The sequence below is a fragment of the Aotus nancymaae genome, unplaced genomic scaffold (assembly GCF_030222135.1).
Source record: "Aotus nancymaae isolate 86718 unplaced genomic scaffold, 86718_ANA_hifiasm-v0.15.2.pri h1tg000079l, whole genome shotgun sequence".
NCBI classification, from domain to species: domain Eukaryota; kingdom Metazoa; phylum Chordata; class Mammalia; order Primates; family Aotidae; genus Aotus; species Aotus nancymaae.
Genome location: NW_026988494.1, coordinates 1,858,195 through 1,883,065, shown reverse-complemented (window position 1 = coordinate 1,883,065; position 24,871 = coordinate 1,858,195). Strand labels below are relative to the sequence as shown.

General features: G+C 46.4%; 1 long non-coding RNA gene and 1 pseudogene across 5 annotated transcripts in view; one reads left to right on the top strand and one right to left on the bottom strand.

The window, feature by feature from the left end:
* LOC110569317 (uncharacterized) overlaps positions 1-24,871 on the bottom strand; it is a 324,713-nt gene that overhangs the window by 139,001 nt on the left and 160,841 nt on the right. The gene's annotated exons all lie outside the window — the stretch shown is intronic.
* Positions 21,195-21,934, top strand: LOC135271445 (large ribosomal subunit protein uL30-like; annotated as a pseudogene).

Here is a 24,871-nt window from a genome sequence, read left to right as displayed (position 1 = left end):
TTCATGGTAAGGGAATGAGGAGGGACAGATGAAAGCCCAGGATAAAAGAACATTGCAAGGCTAGAATGAGATAACCCCATTAAAGAATGTCCATAAACATCTGTGAGAAACACCTTTCCCTGGAAAGGCAATGGTGAAGGAAGAGATTTTTTCAGGCCTCAATTCCAGGAAGCTCACAGGACAAAGAGATTTTCCCTGAAAGAACCCCAGAGATGCAACTGCGTCTCTACTCTCCGTCCCCACATCCCAGGATGTTCAGGGCAGGGACGATGGGGCCGTGATGGGGAGAGGGACTGGCGGTGAGGAGCTTTAAGAACTGAAATATAGAAAGACCCCAAGCAGAAGGACTCATCTACTCCCCCTTGAGCAAAATGAACCCAGGAGGGAGGAGGAAGAGGGTGGGGAGCGCTTTCCAAGCCGAAGGAGTCACTGAGTTAAATTACAGAGGCCTGGGAGGAATGATTAACAGCTCTCATGGTTTTCTGCTTCACAGCCATTACTCACTCTAAACCTGAGGCTTCTCGGTTACATAGCCCAGCCCGGGCCGACCATTTTTTCCATTGACTGAAAACACATTCCGACTGAAAACAAACTTTGGATCCCCGAGGCTTGGCAGGCCCTGGGTCCTCCTCCATATTTAATCAACGGGAAGCTAAACACTTTCAATCTGTGATGGCTCATTTGGACGGGGTCTCAGGGCTTTTGCTTGGTGCCAGATATAATAACTCTCCTCTCTCTTTTCTAAGGCCTATTTTATAATTTTGCTGTTTTTCAATGTCAAGCCCGTCTTTTGAAGAATTTTTATTGGATTTCCTGCTAGACTTCAACGAGGATTTTTCTTGCTTTGGCAGAAATATCAAGCAGAACAGGGGAAAAACTCAATCGTCATCTTGGAAAGTTGAGATGGCGTGTGTGTGTGGAGGGGGGCGTCCTTTGTTTGCACACAAACAGGTTTCTGGAAGGCTGGAGACCCAGTTGCCAGCTTCGAGGCACCCTCTAACTTCTGAGTCACGGGGTGAAAGTTGACATGGCAAGGCAGATGGATGTGGGAAGAGAGAGGAAGTTGGAACAGGATAAGGAGGAGAGAGGCGTGAGCTTGTGAGAGGGCTCAGGGCAGCTAGGAGTCTACTCTCAGCCCAGGACACAAACTCTGACACTGCCAGGCACAAAAACTGCTAGGACATTGAAGGCCAGGGAGACAGTGCCCACTCAGGGGGCAGCGGGCAGACTCTTACCCAACAGGATGGCCCCCTTGGAGCTGGCAAAACCCCAAGAAGGAGCAGGAAGGCCCCGTCTCAGAGGCTGCCATTCTACTAGCATAGCCGCGGGCTGTGCGCCTGCTCAGGGCAACGCTGAGATCTTTAATTTTTCTTCACAGAGATTATTCCCCAGAGGAAGCGGCTTGCCAGTGAGTGACAGCTTTTGTTTGCTCATGTTTTCCTCTCCTCCCAGAGTCAACTTTCAGAATATACCAGGATGTTCCCTCTCACTTGACTTTCTTTTCTATTTTTTTTTAATTGGAGGAGAGGGGAGGCTCCACAGCATATTATCCAAAGGCGAGGGGAGTGGTTCTTTGTCCAATAGCGAGAGAGGGGAGAGAGGAGCCATGGTCTTCTCTTCTTGTGTTTTATGTTTTTACTTTTCATGCTGAGATGTTATAACTGCACTTCGTACCTCCTCGGCTGCTGTTGCCTTCACAATGCACAGAACATGTTCTCATGTCATCTCATCTTCCTCTTCCCACACAACCCTTCTACAGGGAGATATTGGTTTGGGAATCGCCATTTTAGAAGGGAGCACACAAGACTCAGATCAAGTGGCCAGCTCAAGTCTCATGGGCAGGAAGTAGACAAACCAAGGTCTGAACCAAAGTGAGTGCTTTTTCTACCAGGCTACAAAAGGGAATGTTGCAGGGAGCTGCCTGCCCCGTGAGTGAGTCCTCTCCCCGTGTTGGGCAGAGTGCTCAGTGTAGATTCCCAGGGGCAGAACACACCGAGAGTTGTATGGCGATTCTTACCCCCTCCACCACCTGCAGACCAACCTCTCTGCAGGCCAGACTGAGACCAGGCGTCCAAAGCATCTTAGCCCCTGCTCCCCACTCCTTCCACTTCCTGTGGTAAAAAGACTCAATCCACAAAAGTTCTGTGGAATACACTTGGGGCTAGAATATTGAGGGATTTGGTACAAGGAAAAGATACCGTCCCTGCTCTTGAGGAGTTTATAGTCCAGATGAGGAGACAAGGCAAGCAGAGAACCCTGTATCATTACAACTGCTAAGAACCTTGGAGATCAGCCCTCTAAACCCCATGTTTAGCAGTAAAGATATGGGACAGTTCAGGGAACCAAGGAATGGATCGAGAGAGGCACTAGGAAACAGTGTTGCGTTTCACGGCAGCTGACGTGGCGGCTCACAGCACCTATGGAGGCCAAGGTGGGAGGATCATTTGAGACCAGAAGTTTGAGACCAGCCTGGGCAACATAAGGAGACTGTGTTTCTACAAAAAAATTTAAAAAAAGCAATTTTTTTTTTAATTAGTCAGGTGTGGTGGTGCCCACCTGTAGTCCCAGGTACTCGGGAGGCTGAGGGCTGGAGGATCACTTGAGCCCAGGAGGTCGAGACTACAGTGAGCTGTGATCATGCCACTACACTCCAGCCTGGGCTACAAAAGGAAACGCTGTCTCAAAAGAAAAAAAAAGTATATGGCGAGGTCTGCGAGCTGCTCAGAGAACGCAAATTGGTCCAGACACATTCTAGGAGAACATAAAATTTGGTCTCCATCTTGAACCATATGTAGCACTGGATAGATGGACAGAAAGACAAGAGTCATAAAAGCAGAAGGGTGAAGGCAAACTGGAGTCTAGTGTGTCTGCAGGACAGTGAGGGGCTGGAGTTGAGAGACAGGGAGGGGAGGAAAAAAGCCAAGGCTGAAAATGTGAATGAAGCCAGACCCTGTAGGATCTTCAGCAATCAGGAGGAACGTGCATGCAAAGCCAGAGAGAAGATGCTTGAAGGTCAGGGTTTCAGGGCTTGCTGACCAGTGAAACCCCGGTCCTGTAATTCTCTAAGCTCCAGACCATTTCCTCCACAGTCACACCTACCAACCCATCTAAATTGACACCTCGGAAGGCTGGGGGCGCACAGAGGTCCCACTGCACACTGTGCTCTGAGTCTGGATTGAGTAGTGCTGCTACGGTGTTCACCCGGCCCAGCACATTCAGGTCATCCCGCCTCCCACCCACCGCCCGCCCTCCTCTCATTCCTGCATCCTCCACCTCCGTGTTTCCATGAGCTCCCCAACCCCAACCCCTCCTCCCTGGCTCTCAGGAGGTCCCAGGCAAGGACTGGTTTGGCCAAGCTGGAAGAGCAAAGAGTGAAAAAGCCAGGGAAGAGGAGGCTGCTTTGGGGTCAATAGGAGCTCACACGGCAGACTAGGACGTGAGAGAGGAGCCCCTCTCCACAGGACAGTGGAGGATGGGCATCTAGGGCCAAATCTCTCCAGCCCACGGGGACCCTAAGGCACGAAAGCCAGAAGGAGGACTCCGCTGTGTCCCTGGCCTTCCGCTGCTCCCCTGTGGCTGGAGCATCTCCATCAACTGTTGCTCTTTTTACCTTTTGCCTCACTTTACCCATTTTAGCCTAAAAACAAGAACGTCTGTCCTCTTCCTTCTTAACCGAGACTGGGATGAAGACAAGTCAGACCCTTCAGACCCGTGGTTTCAGGGACCAGGCGTGGCGGCTGTTGCAGCTAAAACTGACAATGACCATGGTGCTCTCATCACTCCTCTGCCTCCAAAAACAAAGCCTGCCTGCGTTCGTGAACAGCCCTTTGTCCTCCTAGCAGCTCCAACCTGAAGGAGAAGCACGTCCTCCTGGGAGTTACATCAGCAGCCCCGCCTTCCATCTTCCTCCTCTAAAGAAACGCTCCTGCCACCCTGAGCATCAAGGCCTCACTCAGGTTCCTAAAGCTCAAGATGCTCCTCCTCACTTACTTCCCTCAGGAAGAAAGACCAGCCCATCCACCCTCACTTCCCACCCAAGGGCACCTCGAATGAAGCCTGCCCACCCAACCGGCTGCTGCCGTGAATCTCTCTGCCCTGCTTTTACATGCTCCTCAAGGTTTTCAGTCCCCTAGAGAGGCTCCCTTCCCTTTTTTCTTTCCCCATCTTTCTTTTTTCCTTCCTCCAGCCCCCTTTTTCACCTCCCTCCTCTGCCATTTGAGGTTAAGAAGCATGCTAAGGTGCTCCATAAATTACTTGGCAAGAGTAGATGACAAAAACAAAATATAATTCAGATTAAAGTCACCCTCCCGCTGAAATGATAGTTTATTAAATAAATGGCGATGCTGCCTATCAACCTTGCTGGCAACTGGTCCTCTCATATTCATCTTTCTAGGGGTGATTTAGGATCCACCTGGGTCCTCTGAGAAGATTCTCCCATCATTTCCTTCCCATCTCTCTGGATCATGCTGCTGGGCTTGGCGCGGTTGACAAATTCCCCAAGTAATCCCTCAAAAGATTGGAGAAATGCTCCAAACGCTCCATTAAATTTATTTTCCATGCTTTAAGAGACCCAAAACTATGTCCAATAAATAAGTGTTCCCTGTGATTTACTGAAATGCCCCTCTGATTTAAAGTTATAGGGGGGAAAATATGGCGCCCCTGGGAACGAGGGACCAGCCTTGCAAGTGAGACCAGATGTGAGATTTCTGCCCAGGGAGGGGAGGAGAGGGGGAAAAAACAACCCAAGTGGTGGAGGTTTGAAAGTGACAATGTCTGAACCCAGGTTCTCGGCTTTAACATAAAAGGTCCCCAGTCGAACATTCTTTCTCACAAAATTTATTGTGGTTGTAGTTGGAGGGGGAACCATCAAAAGAGTAATTCTGGCCCTTGTTTTGCAGAGCTCTTTTGATAAATATGATACTTAGAAATATGCCTCCCACTAGACAGAAAAGCCATATAGTTAAAATGAAGTAATCTGTCAGTAAACTCGCTAGAATCAAAGCCAAAATGAAACCTGTAAAAGGAGAAAGGGGAAAAAAAACTCCACTTAGAAACGTTTGAGTTAAGCAGGGGAGAAGGTAGAGATTAAGAATTGTCCTTTATTCAGATATTTTTATCTACCGAGTTAAAAGCAGAGATTTATTTTTAAAAGGGGCTATTTATGTTCCAATCTCCAACAGATGGGTCTGTGTTCCTGCCTCGCTCATGCAGCTCAGGCTCAGCAAAAAAAACAGCTTCTCTTCTGAGCTGAAACTTACCCAAAAGAAGGAGGAATAAAAACTTTGGGAAACAAATGTAACCTTTGAAGCTGCTTGGTAAACATTGGAACTGTTTACTATGGAGGTCCAGATGTGTCAAAACCAAGAAACAAACAGGAACCGGAAAAAGCAGATGTGAAGACTAGACATGTATACATATTAACCATATATTGCATATGTATGTGTGCACACGTGTCACTCACGTACTGAATCCCAAAGGGCTGGATAACTTCGGCCAAGAAAATTCTCACTGGGGAAGAGACATCATCCGTAGGTTATCCTATGGATGATGTCTCTAAAATAGTCCTATCTTAGGAGTCTTCTCTGAGTCCCTCTCCACGCGATGAATCACTTGTTTAGAAGATCTTTCTCACGGTCAGTAACAGAATATTTTTACAGTAGCTCCACTGGTGACATTACCCTCAAAGCATTTCTTGCACCAAAAGATACTAAACTCTATGGCTGCATCAGCAATCAGGCCAGCCACTCTGAAAACAGGTTCCCAAGCCTTCAAGAGCTGCCAAGCCATCCCAGAATAAAGCAGCTCACGGAGCAGCAGGCTCTGGTCTGGGCAGCTTCCACAAGACCTCATCACAGGAGAAGCCTCCCTGCTTCCCAGGGACTTCCCCATTCCTGTCCCCAAAACAAGGCCCAAGGCTGTCAGCCTAGAGAAGGGGAAGTCCCCACCACCCCATCCCAGGACGGGAGGCAGGAAGACATTTACTCCACCCATGGGACAAAAAGATTAAGACCCACAACGTATAGACAGCCTCGGGCCAATTACAGTTTCCAATTCTCCCACTCCCTCCACTGGCATTTGTCCTAGAGTGAAATGTGCCTAAAATGAATAGGAGAAAGACAGAGGATAACAGAGGGCTGTCAGGGAAGGGGTCTTAAATATCAGATGACCCCAATTCTGACGCTGGTTCTACCGTAAAGTGTCAGTGTGACCTGAGACCAGTGGCTTCACCAACCTGAGCCTCAGTGTCTTCCATCTATGGAGAAGCATTGAACCAAATGACCTCCTGTTTCTCAGACTCCGGTGATGGTTCCTTTCTCTTTTTCTCCCTCCCTCCCTCCACGGCACCCCTGCGGATCTGGACAGAGCTGGAGGGTGTGGGGTTGGAACGGCACCTGTGTTTACAACGGTACAATCTTCAGTTTACTGTAATAAAATCATTTAATACATTCATAATTTTTTTGGCAAGGGGTTGTGTTTATGGTGAGCAAGACAGAGAGGGAATGATTGACTAGGACTGATTAAAACGATACATCAAAAACGAAGGCGGGAGGACATGAAATTCGCAAAGCCACAGGCAAATCCAATTTAAGTCTCAGGCTCGGTGTCTTTGTGGGAACAGCTTGGCCTGCCGATGAGCCAGCCCTGGGGATGGGGGCCCCGGGCCAGGGTGGGAGCAATGGGGCACAGAATCTGGCAACTCAACCCAACAGGGTTTATCTTCCTGGGGCTGAGAAACAAGGAAATGGTTTTACAAGAACTCATTTCCTTGGTCCCCTATCTTCAAAAGGATTTAGGAGGGCTGGAGAATAAAGGAGTGTGTGTGTGTCACACATACGTGCACATCCAGGTAGAATAATTTGAGCAAGACCTAGAGGGACTTTCCAGAATTAAAACTACCTTTAAAGAAAAGAACTATCCTTCAAATAAAACATCTGAAACTCCACTGCTAGCAAGGATTAGTAAACACTTCTGACCTTGCCAACGCTGTCCTTCAATAACTGAGCACCTACGGCAGGCCAGGCACTGTGCTGGGGCAGACACGTTATAACAGATTGTTCACTCTACGAATAATGAGCAAGTCCAAACACTGCCCTAGGCCCCAGGGAGAAAAGAGTGAAAAAAGAATCCCGACCCCATGGAACTGCTCTTGTGGGCATTTACATCCTTGTGAATTAAGCACTATGTTTGCCCCTGGAAAAGCAGACTTCCAGTCAACAGTTGTTTATACAATAATGCGATAAATGCTATAACCCAAAGATGTTCAAAGGATCAGGAACACCTAGAGGATGAATTCTGAGCCAGGTCTTTTTTTTTTTAATTATTCAACCCTTCTCACTCCTTAACCCCGTAGTCCCATCATTCCACACCCTGCTTCCATTCGGACCCATTGTTTACCTCCCACATATAAGTGAAAACATGAGGTATTTGTCTTTCTGTGTCTGAGTTGTTTTATGTAATGGTCCTCCAGTCCTATCCATTTTGCTGCAAAAGACCTGAATTCGTTCTTTTTTATAGCTGGATACTACTCCATTGGGTATATACACCGTATTTCCTTTTTCCAGTCATCCACTGATGGACACTCAGGTTGATACCACACCCTTGCTATTGTCAATAGTACTGCAATAAACATACACATGCAGGTATCTTTCTGATATACCGATTTCTTTTCCTTTGGGTGGAAGCTCAGAAGTGGGATTGCTGAGTTGAATGGTAGCTCTATTTTTAGTTCTTTGAGAAATCTCCATAGTGTTTTCCACAGAGGTTGTACTAATTTATATTCCCACCAACAGTGTATAAGCATTCTTTTTTCTCCACATCCTCTCCAACATCTGTTTAGGGATTTTTTTTATTTTGTTTTGTTTCGTTTTTTATCTTTTTAATAATCTGAGCTGGGGCTGGGTATGGTGGCTCACACCAGTAATCCCAGCACTTTGGGAGGCCAAGGCAGAAGGACTGTTTGAGGTCAGGAGTTCAAGACCAGCCTGAACAACATAGTGACACCCCATCTCTACAAAAACTAAAAAATTAGCTGGGTGTGGTGGCATGCACCTGTGTGGTCCCAGCTACCTGGGAGGCTGAGGCGGGAAGATCCATTGAGCCTAGGAGTTTGAGACTACAGTGAGCTATGATCATAGTATTGCACCCCAGCCTGGGCAACACAGCAAGACTCTGTCTCAAAATAATAATCATAATAATAATAATGTGAGCTTGATCTTAAAGGGTGAGAAAAATCAAATTTTTGCAGCCAGAAGAGAATAGTACTCTGGACAGAGGTCACCACATTAGTGAAAGCATGGAGCTATGGAAGGGCTTCTCTTGGGAAGGGAGATAATCCAAATGCCTAGGAACTTTGCTTAGGATGGTGTAGAAACAACTACTGGCCATCAAAGATTCATGCTATGAATCATCTGCAGAGAACAGCCCTGCAGAGCTGCAGGCAAAGGAGCTATGGAAGGAGCTGAAGGGAGCTCTATGGAAGACAGACCACAGCAGCCACCACAGTCCACCCACAGTGCCGCCCAGATTCGTTCACTTAGTCTAAGGGCTAGGTATTAATTTGCTTTTCTGATTACCAGCTAATTCCTTGGTTGGTTATTTAACAACTCTCTGAGAGCACATCTTCAAAAAAAAAAAAAAAAAAAAAGCGGTCAAGAGCCTGGGAATTGGGAGGCTGTGGGGAGATGGACTGGATGGAGAAGACAAACCTCACTTACTTCACAGCTTCGCTTAGGTTGCTGTGGTAGAAACAACTGCTGGCCAGCAAAGATCCATGCTCCCCCAACACCCTGTGAGTGGCTTCTGGGGAGTAGATTCCCAGACTACAATTTTCACCACCCACACCCCAGCGCATGCAGCTAGAGCAGTCCACATGACTGGGTCTCACCAATGGAACATGGGCATAAGGGTCATGCAACATGTCCAGGCCAACATGGTGTTAGTCTCCAGTACGCTGTCACCTCCTCCACAGAGACTTTAAAAGTATCTCCCTGGATAGAGACCTCTCCATAAGACTTCAAAAGCCAGGTGTTAAAGATGGTGGCATCACAAAATGGCGGCAGGGAGCCACCTTGTTCCTGGATACAAGTGGTCCCTGAGGAGGGAGTATAAGCTAGTGGTAAGGCAGCACCCTTTGGCAGAAGACAAGTTCTGGAGAAGGAAACACAGCTTGAATCATCTGCAGAGAACAAACCTGCAGAGCTGTAGGCAAAGGAGCTTCTGGAAGGAGCTGAAGGGAAGACAGATCAGAGCAGCCGCCACAATCTATCCACAGTGCCACCAGGATTCTTTCACTTAGTCTAAGTCACACCGCCTGGGAAGAGCTCCTGCAGGATTTCAGTGATCTCCTTTCCTAGAGAAATCCAGTCCCAACTGTTATGACCGATACTCACCATCGCTCTCCTCTACCACCTATTCTAGATGACCTCAGCCCTGACTAGCACCTTTACCGATCTAGGTGGCTTACTTGGTGGGGTGACCCAAACCTACATCTTTGAGGGGACTGAGCCCTGGTCACCACACCCTTCTCAGGATATGGCTGCTGTACTTGTCCATTTTCTATAAAAATTGGACAGAGGTATGCCATGAGACATCACAGGACCAATCATATTCTTCTCTGGCCCCTGTCATGTGTCAGCAGCCCGTCTCCTGATCACTGGGGTCAATTGCACCTGACAGATGGGCGGCGTCTGTCCCAGCTTTCTCATCTCTTGGCATAAGGAGCCTGAGGTGGCCAGGTATTGGTCATAGCTAGAGCTGACTGGAATTGTTACCCAGTAGAAGCACTCCTCCTCTAAGAAGCAATACCTTTAGCCCTACATGACATTGAGAAGAAGAAATTCCCCACCTGGGTCCATGGGGATAGTGGTAAGCAGGGTCACTTTTACATTCAGCCTTCAGTTTTTGGTCCAATATATCCTACCTGTTGGAGATACTGCAGACCAGTCATTAATGTAGGGTGCATACTGCATCTGAGAGAAGATAGTTTATCTCTACAGGGCAGAATCTTCACTAGCTCCTCAGCTATGCCTTCAAAAAAGGGTGATTCTGGCCAGGTGACTCACACCTGTAATCCCAGCACTTTGGGAGTCTGAGGCGGGAGGATCACCTGAGGTCAGGAGTTTGAGACCAGCCTGGCCAACATGGTAAAACCCCATCTCTACTAAAAATACAAAAAATTAGCTGGGCATGGTGGTGCACACCTGTAATCCCAGCTACTTGGAAGGCTGAGGCAGGAGAATAGCTTGAACCCAAGAGGTGGAGGTTGCAGTGAGCTGAGATCACACCACTGCACTCCAGCCTGGGCAACATGAGCAAAACTCCATTTCAAAAAAAAATAAGAAGAAGAAGAACACAAAGCTGATAGAGAGTTATTAGTTCTATAACTCCAACATATTGTGAATTAAATAGGTATTACTGGGCTGGGAACTTCACTACCATCTATACCCCGGTTTCCACAGGCAAATATATTCCAAGTTCAAACTGACTTTCAAATGAACTTTTGGAACAGAACTCACTTGTAAGTTCCAGACTGCCCGTACTTCCCTATAAAATGCAGCAAACAGCCAGGGCATAGTCCACCCAAGGGTTAGAAATCCAAATGTTGGGATACAAGTTATTCCCTCGTTAACTAGCATGGATGCCTCAGGTGAGCCGATTCCCTCTGAATTTCAGTTCAGACCCTCATCTATTGGGTTTCACTAAGATTTTATTACATAGACAGAAGTTGTGGTATTTTAAAAGTTCGAAGAACGTTATTTAAAAGAATCACTAAGTATTTCTGAAAGCCATGAATCAGTGAATGATATGAGTGAATGGGGAAACTTCCCTGACATTCCCAACACACCTCAATTGATGCCCCAAAATGAAGAACATTTCCTGGAGGATTGCTTTCTCTTTTTCACTGTGGCTTCTGATTCAAACATTTGCAACAGAAATAGAATGAGTGCCCTCACTTCTGGTGATCCCAACAGAGAATCTGAGCTTTCATGGCACTCAAAAGAAAGAGGTCTTTTAGGGGCCAGGCTCGGTGGCTCACACCTGTAATCCCAGCACTTCGGGAGGCCAAGGCACACGAATCACCTGAGGTCAGGAATTCAAAACCAGCCTGGTCAACATGGTGAAACTCTATCTCTACTAAAAATACAAAAATTAGCCAGGCAGGGTGGTGGGTGCCTGTAATCCCAGCTACTTGGGAGGCTGAAGTGTTAGAATCACTTGAATCAGAGGTTGCAGTGAGCCAAGATCGCTCCACTGCATTCCATCCTGGGCAACAGAGACTCTGTCTCAAAAAAAAGAAAGAGCTGTTTTACAGGAGTCAATCTGACAGATTATCAAGGCTGGGAATGGGACGGAAATGGCTGAGCAACATGCACTTGTTTCATTTTTTTAAAAGGAAGCAAATGTGATGCTTAAGAAGAAAATCAAACCAAGAAACGAGCTTCACAAATAATCACTCCCTTCCTCCCCAGGGCCGGCGTCAGTTTCACTCTATAACTGTAGAAAAGACCCTTCTCTTGACTTCCAGGGGATGGTGCAGGAGGCAGTACTTGTGTGCTTTTGTGACAGGTGCTGCCCAATCCTCCAGACCCGAATCTCAAGTTCACATTGTGCTAGGGATGGCCTTTCTCCCACTGCCCTCTCTTCTTCAGCCCTGCCCCTGCCTCTCACCCCCGCCTGCCTTTCTCAGAAGAAGGATGGCTTCAGGGAAAGGCAGGCACCCCAAGGTCTTTCTTTGTGTAGACAACATTAATGGGCAACTCAGAGAAGAAACTCCAGGAGACCTACAGAGCTGTCACCACGTGCACAGGGGGGAAGATTTATGTTGAGGACCAGGATGAGAACATACCCATGAATTATCCTTCATGCCAAGGTAAATTGGATGGAGAAAAATGTGTGTCAAGGAGGCAGAGACTGGGCTTGGCCGCGATCCTCATAGCACCTGGAGAAAGAGTCTCTCCCTTAAATTCCCGTAACTACAAAACTATCTAAAGCCAACGACTCTTCCAGGCTTTCTTAAATAAGTATAACTAGCATGGGTTGAGTACTTCTTGTGCTAAGTATCTTGCATTAACCTTCCAAAACTCTATAAAGATCAGTATTATAACTCTCCCCATGTCAGAGATGAGTAAACTGAGGCACAAAGAGGGTAGGTAACTTGTCCACCTAGCTAGGAGTGTGTGACCTGGCTCTGGTCTAAAGTGAGTATTTAACATAGAGGAGCTCATTTCATGTCAGTTACAACCCAATAAAGAGTCTACCATTATTACATTTTACAGATGTTAATAGCTAATGCTTCCCCTCTCCCCTTAGAGAAGGACACATCCATACTGCCCCAGTGACATTTGCCAGCATTCAAGAGCAAGACTACCGCGACTTTTATAAACAAGAAACTTGGCCTTCATGGTCATGCCAAAAAGACTCAATACGTTCTGTGGGGTCTCAGCAGCCTCTAAGAGGAACAGAAACCAGCGAACACAAGTGCTGTGGATACTTTTTGTTTTTAAACTTTTCGGGGGTAACCACTGCGAAACTTGTGGTGTCTTTCCTTCCGTCTTTCGCTATGCATCTATAAATAGATCAGATTCGTGGAGCTATGTTTTTAAATTCTGTCATATTCACTTAACATTATCTCACGACCATTTTCCTCTGTCTGGGAGAAAATGGGATGTGGTGGTTAAGACCACAGGCTAAACCATCAGAAAGCCTAGGTTCAAATTTTGGCTCTGACATTCTGTGACCTATCAATTTACTGGGACTCAGCGCTTTTTTTTTTTTTTTTTTTTACTTTTTTCAACCTTATTAAGGTATGATTGACACATTTGATTGGTATAACAGCATAAAGATCATTTAAAATGATACATAAAGAAAAAGAACCAAACCTACTGCCTTTCTTATGTGAACTATATATCAAGCTAACCAAAGAGTTGGTGAAGAAAGCACTTCTTTTTTTCTTGTAAACTTTTAAGTTCCTGGGCCAGTTTGTTATATAAGTAAACTTCAAGTCATGAGAGTTTGGTGTACAGATTATTTTATCCCACTTGTAATAAGCACAGCACGCGATAGGTAGTTTTTTTGATACTCTTGTCAGAGCCGTTTGAACCGGAGCACCTCCATCTTGAATAGAGGCTGGGTAAAATGAGGCTGAGACCTACTGGGCTGCATTCCCAGGAAGCTAAGCATTCTAAGTCACAGAATGAGATAGGAGGTCAGCACACGATACAGGTCATAAACACCTTGCTGATAAAAACAGAATGAAGTAAAGAAGCCGGACAAAAACCATCAAAACCAAGATGGCGACAAGAGTGACCTCTGGCTGTCCTTACTGCTCATTATACATTAATAATAATGCATTTGCATGCTAAGAGACACTCCCACTAGTGCCACAGCAGTGTACAGATGCCATGGCAACATCAGAAAGTTATCCTATGTGGGCTGGGTGTGGTGGCTCAAGCCTGTAATCCCAGCATTTTGGGAGGCTGAGGCGGGCAGATCACCTGAGGTCAGGAGTCCAAGATCAGCCTGGCTAACATGGTGAAACCTCGTTTCTACTAAAAATACAAAAAATTAGCTGGGCGTGGTAGTGTACACCTGTATCCCAGCTACTAAGGAGGCTGAGGCAGGAGAATCACTTGAACCCAGAAGGTGGAGGTTGCAGTGAGCTGAGATTGTGCTGTTGCACTTCAGCTTAGGCAACAAGAGTGAAACTCCATATCAAAAAGAAAGAAGGAAAGAAAGAGAGAAAGAGAGAGGGAGAGGGAGGGAAGGAAGGAAGAAAGAGAAAGAGAAAGAAGAAAGAAAAAAAACAAAGAAAGGAAGGAAGGAAGAGAAGAAAGAGAGAGAAAGAAAGAAAGAAAAAAGGAAGGAAGGAAGGGACTCTGTGTGGTCTAAAAAGGGAGGAATCCTCAGTTCTGGGAATTGCCCACCCTTTCCTTGTGCAGATCAAAGAACTCTCTTGAGGTTTGGATTGAAACCCCTTTCCAGTAACATCTCTCTCCCTCTTCCCACCCCACTTCTTTTTTTATTTATTTTTTAAGATTTAGGGGTACTGCCGGGCTCGGTGGCTCATGCCTGTGATCCCAGCACTTTGGGAGGCCAAGGCGGGCAGATCACGAGGTCAGGAGATCGAGACCATCTGGCTAACATGGTGAAACCCCGTCTCTACTAAAAATACAAAAAATTAGCTGGGCATGGTGACCGGCGCCTGTAGTCCCAGCTACTTGGAGGCTGAGGCAGGAGAATCACTTGGACCCAGGAGGCAGAGGTTGCAGTGAGCCGAGATTGCACCACTGCACTCCAGCCTGGGCAACAGAGTAAGACTTCATCTCAAAAAAAAAAAAAAAAAAAAGATTTAGGGGTACGAGTGCAGATTTTTTGTGTGTATATTTTGCATAATGGTGGTGCCTAAGCTTATAGTGTGCTCGTCACCCAAACAAGGAACATTGTACCCGATAGGTAATTTTCAACCCTCACCCACCTCCCACCTTTTGGAGTCTCCAGTTTCTATTATTCTTCTCTATATGTTCATGTATACACATTGTTCAGCTTCCACTTATAAGTGAGAATATATACTATTTGACTTTCTGTTTCTGAGTTATTTTGCTGAGGATAATGGCCTCCAGTTCTGTCCATGTTGCTGCAAAAGACATGATTTTATTCTTTTTCATGGCTGAGTCATATTCCATGGTATATATACTATGCTATTTGATCAATCATCTATCGATGGGCATACAAGTGGATTCCATGACTTTGCTATTGTGAATAGTACTGTAATATATATACAAGTGCAGTTATCTTGATGATAAAATAGTTGCTTTTCCTTTGGGTAGATACCCAGTAGTGGGATTACTGGATCAAACTAGTTCTATTTTTAGTTTGGAAAGAAGAATTCCAACTGTAAGTGCAGAGGAAATGATAAAATTAGAAAATCACCATTTGGCAACCTGTATTCCAATACCTTTAATAACATCTTCCTTGTACACCCTCACAAGCACCGAATTTCCACTAACAGTCTGTTCCCAGTGATTTAGGCTTTCTCCAAGTTGACTTAGGATTTCTCTCGAATGCTCCTCACTTCCTTCTGATCCCATGAATGTCCATGTTTCTTGCAGCCTGGCCAAAGTAATCTACACTTTTTCTATCATGTCCTCAAAATTCTTTCACTGCCCAATTCCAAAGCTGTACCCACATTTTAGGGCCTGTTGTGCAGCACCCCCCACTCAGGTAGCAAAATCTACATTGGTTTCCTATGCATAGCAAATTACTATGCACTTAGCAACTTAAAACAGTACCCATTTATTATCTCGAAGTTCTGTAAGTCAGAAGTCTAGAATGATGTGGCTGGATTCCCTGCTCTGGGCTTTCCAAGCCTAAAACCAAGAGGTCAACTGGCTGCATTCTCACTGGAGCTTGAGATCTGCTTCCAAACTCAGTCCCTTTATTGGCAGCATTTTGTTCCTTGTAGGACTGAAGTCCCTGTTTCCTTCCTAGCTATTGGGCAGGGAGTGCTCTCAGCTCTTAAAAGCCTCAAGCGCCTCAGGTCCTGGCCCCATGGCTTCCTCCACCTCAGCAACAGAGAACCCCACCTCACACCAAACCCTTCTCAAACTTCCAGCCTCTCTGATGTCCTTGATTGCCACCATCTGGAGAAAACACTCTGCTTTGCAGGGGCTGACAAGTTTCTGTGGGGCCCACCTAGATAATTTCCCAGTTTTAAGGTCATCTTACTGGTTAACCCTAATTACATCTGCAAGCCATGCACTAAAGCATGATCACAAGAGTAATGCTAGGAGGTGAATGTCACCGGGGCCAGCGGGGAGAGGACTGCTTTAGAACTCTGTCGACTACGCCCTCCCACCAGAAGTGCAACCTGCTTTTCATTGCCCACCCCCGCCACCCCCACCCCTCTCCCACCCCGTGACTGAACATCACCTCTGCATGTTGTTCTAGTTTCTTGCCCATTGCCTTTTCCCCTCCACCCTGGACAAGGTGGTTACAAGCTTGGGTTTGGGAGGACTGTTTGCTTCTTTGTTTGGAATTATTTCATTTTTCTCTAAATTTTTCATTTTTCTTCCGGCTTCCTTCTTTTATGGGGCTGGGAGAGATGGAAGCAGGTGGCCCCTGTGACAGGGAGCACCTCAGCCACGCTGCAGGGGCTGGGAGCAGCTCTGGAGTCGGATCTGCCGGCCGTGAATCTCAGCTCTGCCAGTGGCCAGTGTGACTTCGGGTGAGTTTTTTACCTTCCTTGTGCCTCAGTCTCCTAGTTTACAACAGAAGGATAATAATGGTACCTACTCTACAAGGTTCTTATGAGGCATAAGTTAGTTGCTATCTGTAAAGTCCTTAGAACAATACCTGATGCATAGTTAGTGCAAAAATGTTAGCTATTAACATCTGTAACATGTGAGTAATAATGGTAGATGCTTTATTGGGTTGTAATGGAGATTAAATGAGCTCCTCCATGTTAAATACTCTCTTTAGACCAGAGCCAGGCACTCAGCAAATGCTCAATAAAAACAGCTGTTACAAAGCTGACCCAAGGGCTTCCTGGCCAATGGACCAGAGGAGAGTTCCCTTAGCATCTAGATGTCAGAAAAACATGCAGAAAACCCATTAAAGTCTTTCCATTAAGCTCAAGATCAAATCCAAACACCTTACTAAGGTGTAGAAGGTCGTGCAGAATCTAAAACAGACCTCTCTCCTCTCAGTGCTCCACATTTTCTGCTCACTCCCGGAATGGAATCTTCCTCAGTCATGCAAAATGTCTTCTGAGTGCTGCATATCTCCCAACTTACCCCTCCCCGGACCCTCTGCCAAGGAGGGGTACTCTCTCCCTGCCACCCCCAGCCCCAAGCTTCACCTGATTGCTAGTCTGCAGTCAGATCACAGATCAGAAGTCCTTTCCTCTGGGAAGCCATCCTTCACACACACACACACACACACACACACACACACACAAAACCCTCCCTAGCATACTGCACACCCCCTGACCCCAAGGTCTGCCCAAGGTCTGTCTACCCTCCTCCACTCCCCCTGTCAAAACCTTCAAACTGTGATGTGATGACCTACTGACACCCCTCCACCCCTCATTGGCCCCCACCATTTGCACACTCCATAAGGTCTGGCTGTTAACTTGTAAGTCCCCAGCACATATCTTAGTCCTCCTTGCAAAAGGAAAGGAAGGATATGAGCATCAGAAGATGGGTTTCTGGACCCAGACTCTTAACTAGCTGTGGCTGTGGACCAGTTAATTCTCCTTTCTGGGCCTGTTTGCATCTGAGAAATGAGGGTTTGGACCTCACAATCACGAATATCCCTCCCAGCACCAGTGTGTCACAGACATCTCAGCACAGAGCCAACTTAACCTTAGGGCCCTCCACTTGTCAGGTGCTGGGTTTGGTTCAGAGATGGAGACTCTTTACAAGTCTCTTCGGTGCCTTCTGGATTCTGCAGGCAACCCCACTTCAGGGACAGGGGCTGGTGGAGACTGAGCACTCACACCTTTCAAGTTCAAGTCCAAGGCCAGGTCCTGGTGCAGATGTATCCTTTTTTCCTTACCAGCTTTATTGAGATATAAGTCATATACCACATGAATTCACTCATTTAAAGTATATATTCACAGATATGTGCAACCATTAGAACAGGCAATTTCAGGCCAGGCACAGTGGCTCACACCTGTAATCCCAGCACTTTGGGAGGCTGAGGCCGGTAGATCACCTGAGGTCAGGAGTTCAGGATCAGCCTGGCCAACATGGCTGAAACCCCTGTCTCTACTAAAAATACAAAAATTAGCCAGGTGTGGTGGCATGCACCTATAATCCCAGCTACTCAGGAGGCTGAGGCAGAAGAATCACTTGAACCTTGGAGGTAGCAGTTACAGTGAGCCGAGATCATGCCATTGCACTCCAGCCTGGGCAACAAGAGTGAAACTCCGTCTCAAAAAAAAAAAAAAAAAGAGCAGGCAATTTCAGACAATTTTCATCACTAAGAAGAAAACTCAGTCAGGTGCAGTGGTTCACAACTGTAATCCCAACACTTTGGGAAGCTGAGGTGGGAGAATCACTTGAGACTAACAGTTTGAGACCAGCCTGGGGAGCATAGCAAGACCCTGTTTCTACAAAAAATAAATAGCCAGATGTGGTAGTCACACTTGTAGTCCCAGCTAGTTGGGAGGCTGAGATGGGAGAATCACTTGGGCTCAGGAGTTTCAAACTGCAGTAAGCTATGATCATACTACTGCACTCCAACCTGAGTGACAGAGTAGTAAGACCCTATCTCTCCCTCTCAAAAAAAAAATTGAAGTTTCTTATGCTTTAGTTATTACCCCAATGAGTATTCTTACAAATCTCTCTCTCATCCCTTTCTCTCTCCCCAACCCTTTTCTCTCTCTCTCATCCATCTCTCTCTCTCTATGATTTATTTTATTGTGCACATGGCAGGTGGAGGAGAATAATGATCAAGAGAAAAAAAAATGCAACTATTCTTGTAAATCTCACCCATCTTTTTTCACCCAAAGCAAGAAAGTATCCTTTCACTAAAAAGCTGTCCTTTGTAATAGACGAGGAAGCTGGCCAGAGTAGACAAAGCAGCAGCCACCACATCACTACTCAGACCTCCTCCAGCCAGAGAGACAGATCCTGCACCCAGAGATGGGATAGGGAGAAGCTGGTGGCTGAAGACCACCTCCCCCAACACCTCCCTATTTGCTTTCTCTTCAAAATTGCGTCTCCGCTCAAAGCAAAGGCATCCATAGTTCTTCCACACAACTCAGGTGAGTTTTTTTTCAGAAGCTATTTCCTTTAACAGTCTGCATTCCTTGCACATAACAAAATGTTTTGAAAGGAAAAAACCTTGAATCTTTAAAACAAGGTTCTAAACCGGTTTTAGGATGGGACAGAGAGCACCTGGCAGGAAGAAGACGTGGTCGTCACACGAGAAGCCCTGGAAAAGTACCTCAGGACAGACGGTGAGAGGGAGACAGGTCTGGGAACAGAGATAAGAGGTTAGGTGCTCTGTCCCCAAGGGAGGCCCTTCCACGCCACTGCCCAGAAAACCCTCCATCCTCCGCGCAGAAGGGCGAGCATTACAGAGACTAAGCAAGGCAGGAATCCCACCTAACAGGAGTCTGAATCTGAATCCCCTCCCACCTCTTTCTGTGTAATATGGTCTATGGTCTACAGGAAGCAATGGTCTACAGGCTATGTCCCCACCCAAATCTCATCTTGAATTGTAGCTCCCATAATTCCCATGTGTTGCGGGAGGAGCCCCGTGGGAGGTAATTAAATCATGGGGTCACATCTTTCTTGTGCCGTTCTCATGATAGTGAATAAGTCTCGTGAGATCTGATGGTTTTATAAAGAGGAGCTCCTCTGCACACGCTCTCTTGCCTGCCGCCATGTAAGACATCCCTTTGCTCCTAATTCTCCTTCTGCTGTGATTGTGAGGCCTCCCCAGCCATGTGGAACTGTGAGTCCATTAAACCTCTTTCCATTTATAAGTTACCTAGTCTCAGGTATGTCTTTGTTAGCAGCATGAGAGCTGACTAATACACTGTGGGACCTTGGCAATTGGCAAAGTATTCAGATTTCTGTCTCCATTTACTCAAATGTGACTGTAAGGACATGGCTCACCTTTTGAGATGGTTCTATCTCCACAAATGCTAGCACTGTGCCTAATTTTATAATTCTTTTCCATTGGGTGGAAAAAAGTTTTCTTTACATGAGAGATCACCAATACAGCCAGGACCCAGGGCACCCAGGGGCTCCCAAGAATGTAATGAACATCTCAAGAGCCTCGGCCGTGTCTTGGCCATGATGTGATGTGCGTTCACATGTTGTCACGATTCCTTGGTATAAGCAGCACAGGTACCACTGGGCCCTCCCGGGATCACACTCTTTTCCGTGTTTAACCCACAAGATGGGCAGCTCCTGGGAGTGCCGGGTTCCTTCTGTGCCCCCAGCACCCATACAGAACCCACATGTCCTGTGCTCCCCTGGGTGAGGAGGACTCCACGGTGACTTCCTCCCAGAAGCCCAACTCCAGCATAGACGTTTCATATGGGAAATATCAAAGGGTTCTCAGTAACAAACGCACTTCCTGCCAGGGCTCAGATCTGCCTTCTTTGCGGGACAGAGGGTTTTGAAACTCAAATGGTGTGGGGCAAGGAAAGAGACAGAGAGTAGATGTCTGTGGAAAGCTGGGTAAAGTTTACTTATGGCGGGGATGCAGGAGACGGTGGGACCACTTGTGGCTGCACTGTGACCAGCATCCCTGCAGAGAAGGCTCCAGTCCTCTCACCCCCTCCCGCCTGCCCAGGCACCGAGGGCATACTGGCCCCACACTGGCGGGATTGCTTCTACAGGATCTGCGAAAGGTTAGTCCCTCAAAGGGTGGGATTTTTTCCCCCTCTTTTTTTTTCTCCTTTTGCAGCTCCTTTTCAGAAACAGGGCCTGTGCCTCCACGTCTCTGTTACACATATTGATTCTGACAGCTCAAATTAATATGTCAGATGCTGTGATCCTCGCTGGCGACAGGCCTTTTGACCCTATCAGCGCAATCTGCTTCCCTGATTGAAAATCTCTGTGCCTCAAATTGATTCAGAGTTTTATAAACATCCTGCAGCCACGATTCAAGGAAGCCATCGATGAAAAACTTGGGAGAGCTTCATTTGCCTGCTTCTGCCCCTGGCCCCTCCAACCAGCAGGGCATCTAGCAAACGGACAAAAGGAAGGCTGACAGTTCCAGGGACCCCTAGCTGAGGTGCTCCCCCTACACACACACACACACACACACACACACACACACACACACACACACACACACACACACAACCTGCCTGCATCCAAAAATCCAGTTGAAATGAGCCAGTGATGTTGGGCACGGTGGCTCACGCTTGTAATCCCAGCATTTGAGAAGCCAAGACAGGCGGATCACCTGAGGTCAGGAGTTTGAGATCAGCCTGGCCAACATGACGAATCCCTGTCTCACTAAAAATACAAAAATTAGCCAGGCATGATGATGGGCACCTGTAATCCCAGCGACTCGGGAGGCTGAGGCAGGAGAATCGCTTGAACCTGGGAGGTAGAAATTGCAGTGAACCAAGATCATGCCACTGCACTCCAGCCTGGGCAACAAAGTGAGACTCCATCTCAAAAAAGAAAAAAGAAAAAGAAAAAAATGGTCTTTTTCCGGCTGGAACCATGGAAGGTGTAGAAAAGTAGAAGAAAAAGAAGAAGAAGGTGCCTGCTGTGCCAGAAACCCTTAAGAAAAAGTGAGGGAATTTCGCAGAGCTGAAGACAAAGTGCCTGAGAAAGAAGTTTGCCCAAAAGATGCTTCGAAAGGCAAGGAGGAAGCTTATCTATGAAAAAGCGAAGCACTATCACAAGGAATACAGGCAGATGTACAGAACTGAAATTCAAATGGCGAGGATGGCAAGGAAAGCTGGCAACTTCTGTGTACCTGCAGAACCCAAATTGGCGTTTGTCGTCAGGATCAGAGGTATCAATGGTGTGAGCCCAAAGGTCCGAAAGGTGTTGCAGCTTCTTCGCCTTTGTCAAATCTTCAGTGGAACCTTTGTGAAGCTCAGCAAGGCTTCAGTTAACATGCTGAGGACCGTAGAGCCATATACTGCATGAGGAACCCAAATCTGAAGTCAGTAAATGAACTAATCTACAAACATGGTTGTGGCAAAATCAAAAAGAAGTGAATTGCTTTGATTGCTCGATCTCTTGGTAAATAAGGCATCATCTGCCTGGGGGATCTGATTCATGAGCTCTATACTGTTGGAAAATGCTTCAAAGAAGCAAATAGCTTCCTGTGGCCCTTCAAATTATCTTCTTCACGAGGCGGAATGAAGAAAAAGACTACCCATTTTGTAGAAAGTGGAGATGCTGGCAACAGGGAAGACCAGGTCAACAGGCTTATTAGAAGAACGAACTAAGGTGTCTACCATGATTATTTTTCTAAGCCGGTCAGTACGTGCTCTCAAATTGAAATGTGTTGATGTATTTGTGATTGCTTTTGTTGTTAGCCTGCCTTGGTCTTCCCTTCGCTAACGTGGCAAGTCTGGTGTGTGATAAAATTAAGCCAAATCAACAGCCCATTACATGCAAAGTCAGGGTTTAGTTCGTGTGAAGGACATCTCTTGGGTGTTTAAAAGGCTTTTCTTGGCCACTCTGGGCTCACAGCATATGGGGTAGCCCTGCAAAAATTAAAAATTTAGAAAAAGGCTTTTCTCTACAAAAGATCTTAACCTTTTTGTCTTTGAACTGCGCTGAGTGATTCAAATGGGTTTATTCTAAGAAAGCCTGTTTCACAAGCATTTGTACATGATTTGTAGGTAAGATAAATACAATTTTGGTTTATGGAAAAAATTAAATTTAGTTCTAAAATTCATTTCACAAGCCTTCGCTTGTTTATAGACTACCATGTAAATGGGTTGTTTTCCTCTTGCATTCCATTTTTGTGTTCTTGTTTTGCATCTTTTGCCATACTTAGGTGAGTTACTAATAATTGTTTCATATTGTGGGCATTATGAAGGAAGAAATGAAATTTGTTCCCAGGAATGCAAATTATTTCTGAGCATTTGGTGAAATTAATCAGCAAAAACTTGAAAGGTTTGGGGCATTTTATAAATAACATTCCTCTATATGTCACATCTCATCTCACCTAGACTAGTGAACAATGTAGAGTGTAATATGAAGTACATACAATAAAAGTAAAAATGTTTGTGGTCCAAAAATAAAGAAAAAAGCAAGAAATGAGCCAGTGAGCCAGTGGCAGGGTCAGCTTAGGCATCAGAGATTCTAATTGCTCTATGACCTTGGAAGAGTTCCTGAACCTCTCTGAGGTCTTCTCTTTGTAAAATGACGATAATAACTACTCTGCTTGATCCACCAGCATTGCCGTAAGGATGGAGAGAGAGCTACATTCTGAAAGCTGGGAATTGCGGCTGTTGTTAGAATACACCACAAAGATGGATGAAACGAAATCAGCAAAATGCTGATGACCGTAAAAGCTGGGAGATGGATACCACACATGGAGAGTCGCTAAGCTCTTCCCTCTAGTTTATTGCTAGAGTTTAAAATTTTCCCCACAAATTTTTTCTTTTTTAAAAGTTTTATTTGTAATTGACAAATACTAATTTTACTGTATATATTTATGGGGTACAATGTGACATTTCAATACATGTATCCATTGTGGAATGATAAAATCAGGGTAATTGGTGTATCTATCACCTCAAATATTTATCATTTCTCTGTAGTTAGAACACGTAAAATTCTCTCTTTGAGCTATTTTGAAATGTACAATACGTTATTATTAGCTACAGTCACTTTACTGTGCAACGGATCACCAGAACATATTCTTTCTGTGTCACTGAAACTCTGCACCCATTTACCAACATCCCCTTTCCCCAACCACCTCTCCCCCACACCCACACTCCCAGGCCTCTGGTAAGCACCATTCTACTCCCTACTGCATGAGTTCAACGTTTTCAGAGTCCACATATCACTATTTTTTTTAAAAAGATATACACATCAACCCATAAAGTATGTGAGTTTTGTGTGTGTGTGTGTGTATATACACCCACACCCAGCCGTGGGGAAAAGGCAGAGCTCTCTGCATGGGGATTGCCTGTCAGTAAGGATCCCTCTGTGTGGAGCCCATTTAGCTTCCTCCCGTGCCTCCAGCACCCTCCCGGGACCTCTGGCTGGGTGCTTGGCTGACAGGAAGACCATTTGTCCATTCATCTGCTGTCTCCAGCATGGTTCCTTGACCCAGTTGGGTGTGGAGACTGGAGTGTGCTGTGGTGACCTCAGTCCTCAGCAGCCAGCACGTTGTTCATTAAATCAGCAATGCACCCTGCCAACCACTTGACCCCTCTGCTACCTTTGCCACACTCAGGCCTCCCTCTAGCCAGCCCATCAGGAAGCTTCCAGAACCTTCTGTTTTGTGGCTGTTTTCCCAATTACCCACAGCCAGCCAGCCGCAGGCCAGTCAGAGTGGACTGGAGGAGACCAGCATCTGATTTAAGTTTCTTCATGGATTCTCTGGGTCCACGGTGGGTGTCAGGACCCTGACCACAGCAGCAGGAGCGGGTCGTGTACTTGTCAACAGGTTTCGACAGCAGCAGGCAGGGCAGGCCCCATGATACTGCTTCTCCTATTTCCTCCCCACGTGGACAAAAGGAACACAGAATTCTCCCTCAAACTTCTCCAGGGCCTAAGGGTAACCTATGGGGGTCCCTCATCACCCACTCCCAGAAAGTAGCATCGGACTCTCTCCTTCCACCTCTGCCCACCCCTTCTATCGCTGCTTCCACCAGGCCACACTGGGGAGGAAGAATGGGTGGGAGGGAAGACTGAAGAGGAAGGAGGGGAAGGGGAAGCTGTGATTATTTTGTGAACTGAGAGACACCAACCACAGCCCACACCCACCATAGGGCCCCACTTTGGGTCCCAGGATCCATCTCAAGCCACAATGGGGGTTCTAGCCAGTCTCAGTTCCTCTTAGTGAGGCAATGGTGAAGAATGACATAGATCACTGACCTCGACGGAAACAGACAGCTCCCTCCCTCAGGTCACCACCCTGGAGCTCTGGAAAAAGAATGGCCAGGACACCATCATCTCCTCCCAACTCCTCACCCCTGCACTCCCCAAGTTGTCACAAATCCAAATCCTTTCTAGAGGGTCTCCCTGAGTGCCAAGGAAGCAGAGAAACTACTCAACATCCATTGTCTCCAAATAGATGATGAGAAATAGATGCAACATTCACATCTTCAAATTCAATCTGTCTAGGGGGTTCTCACTCTCTAACCTTGCCTCCTTGGTCCAGGCATGTGTGCAGTCCAGGAAAACACATGGCCCCTAGGCTCACA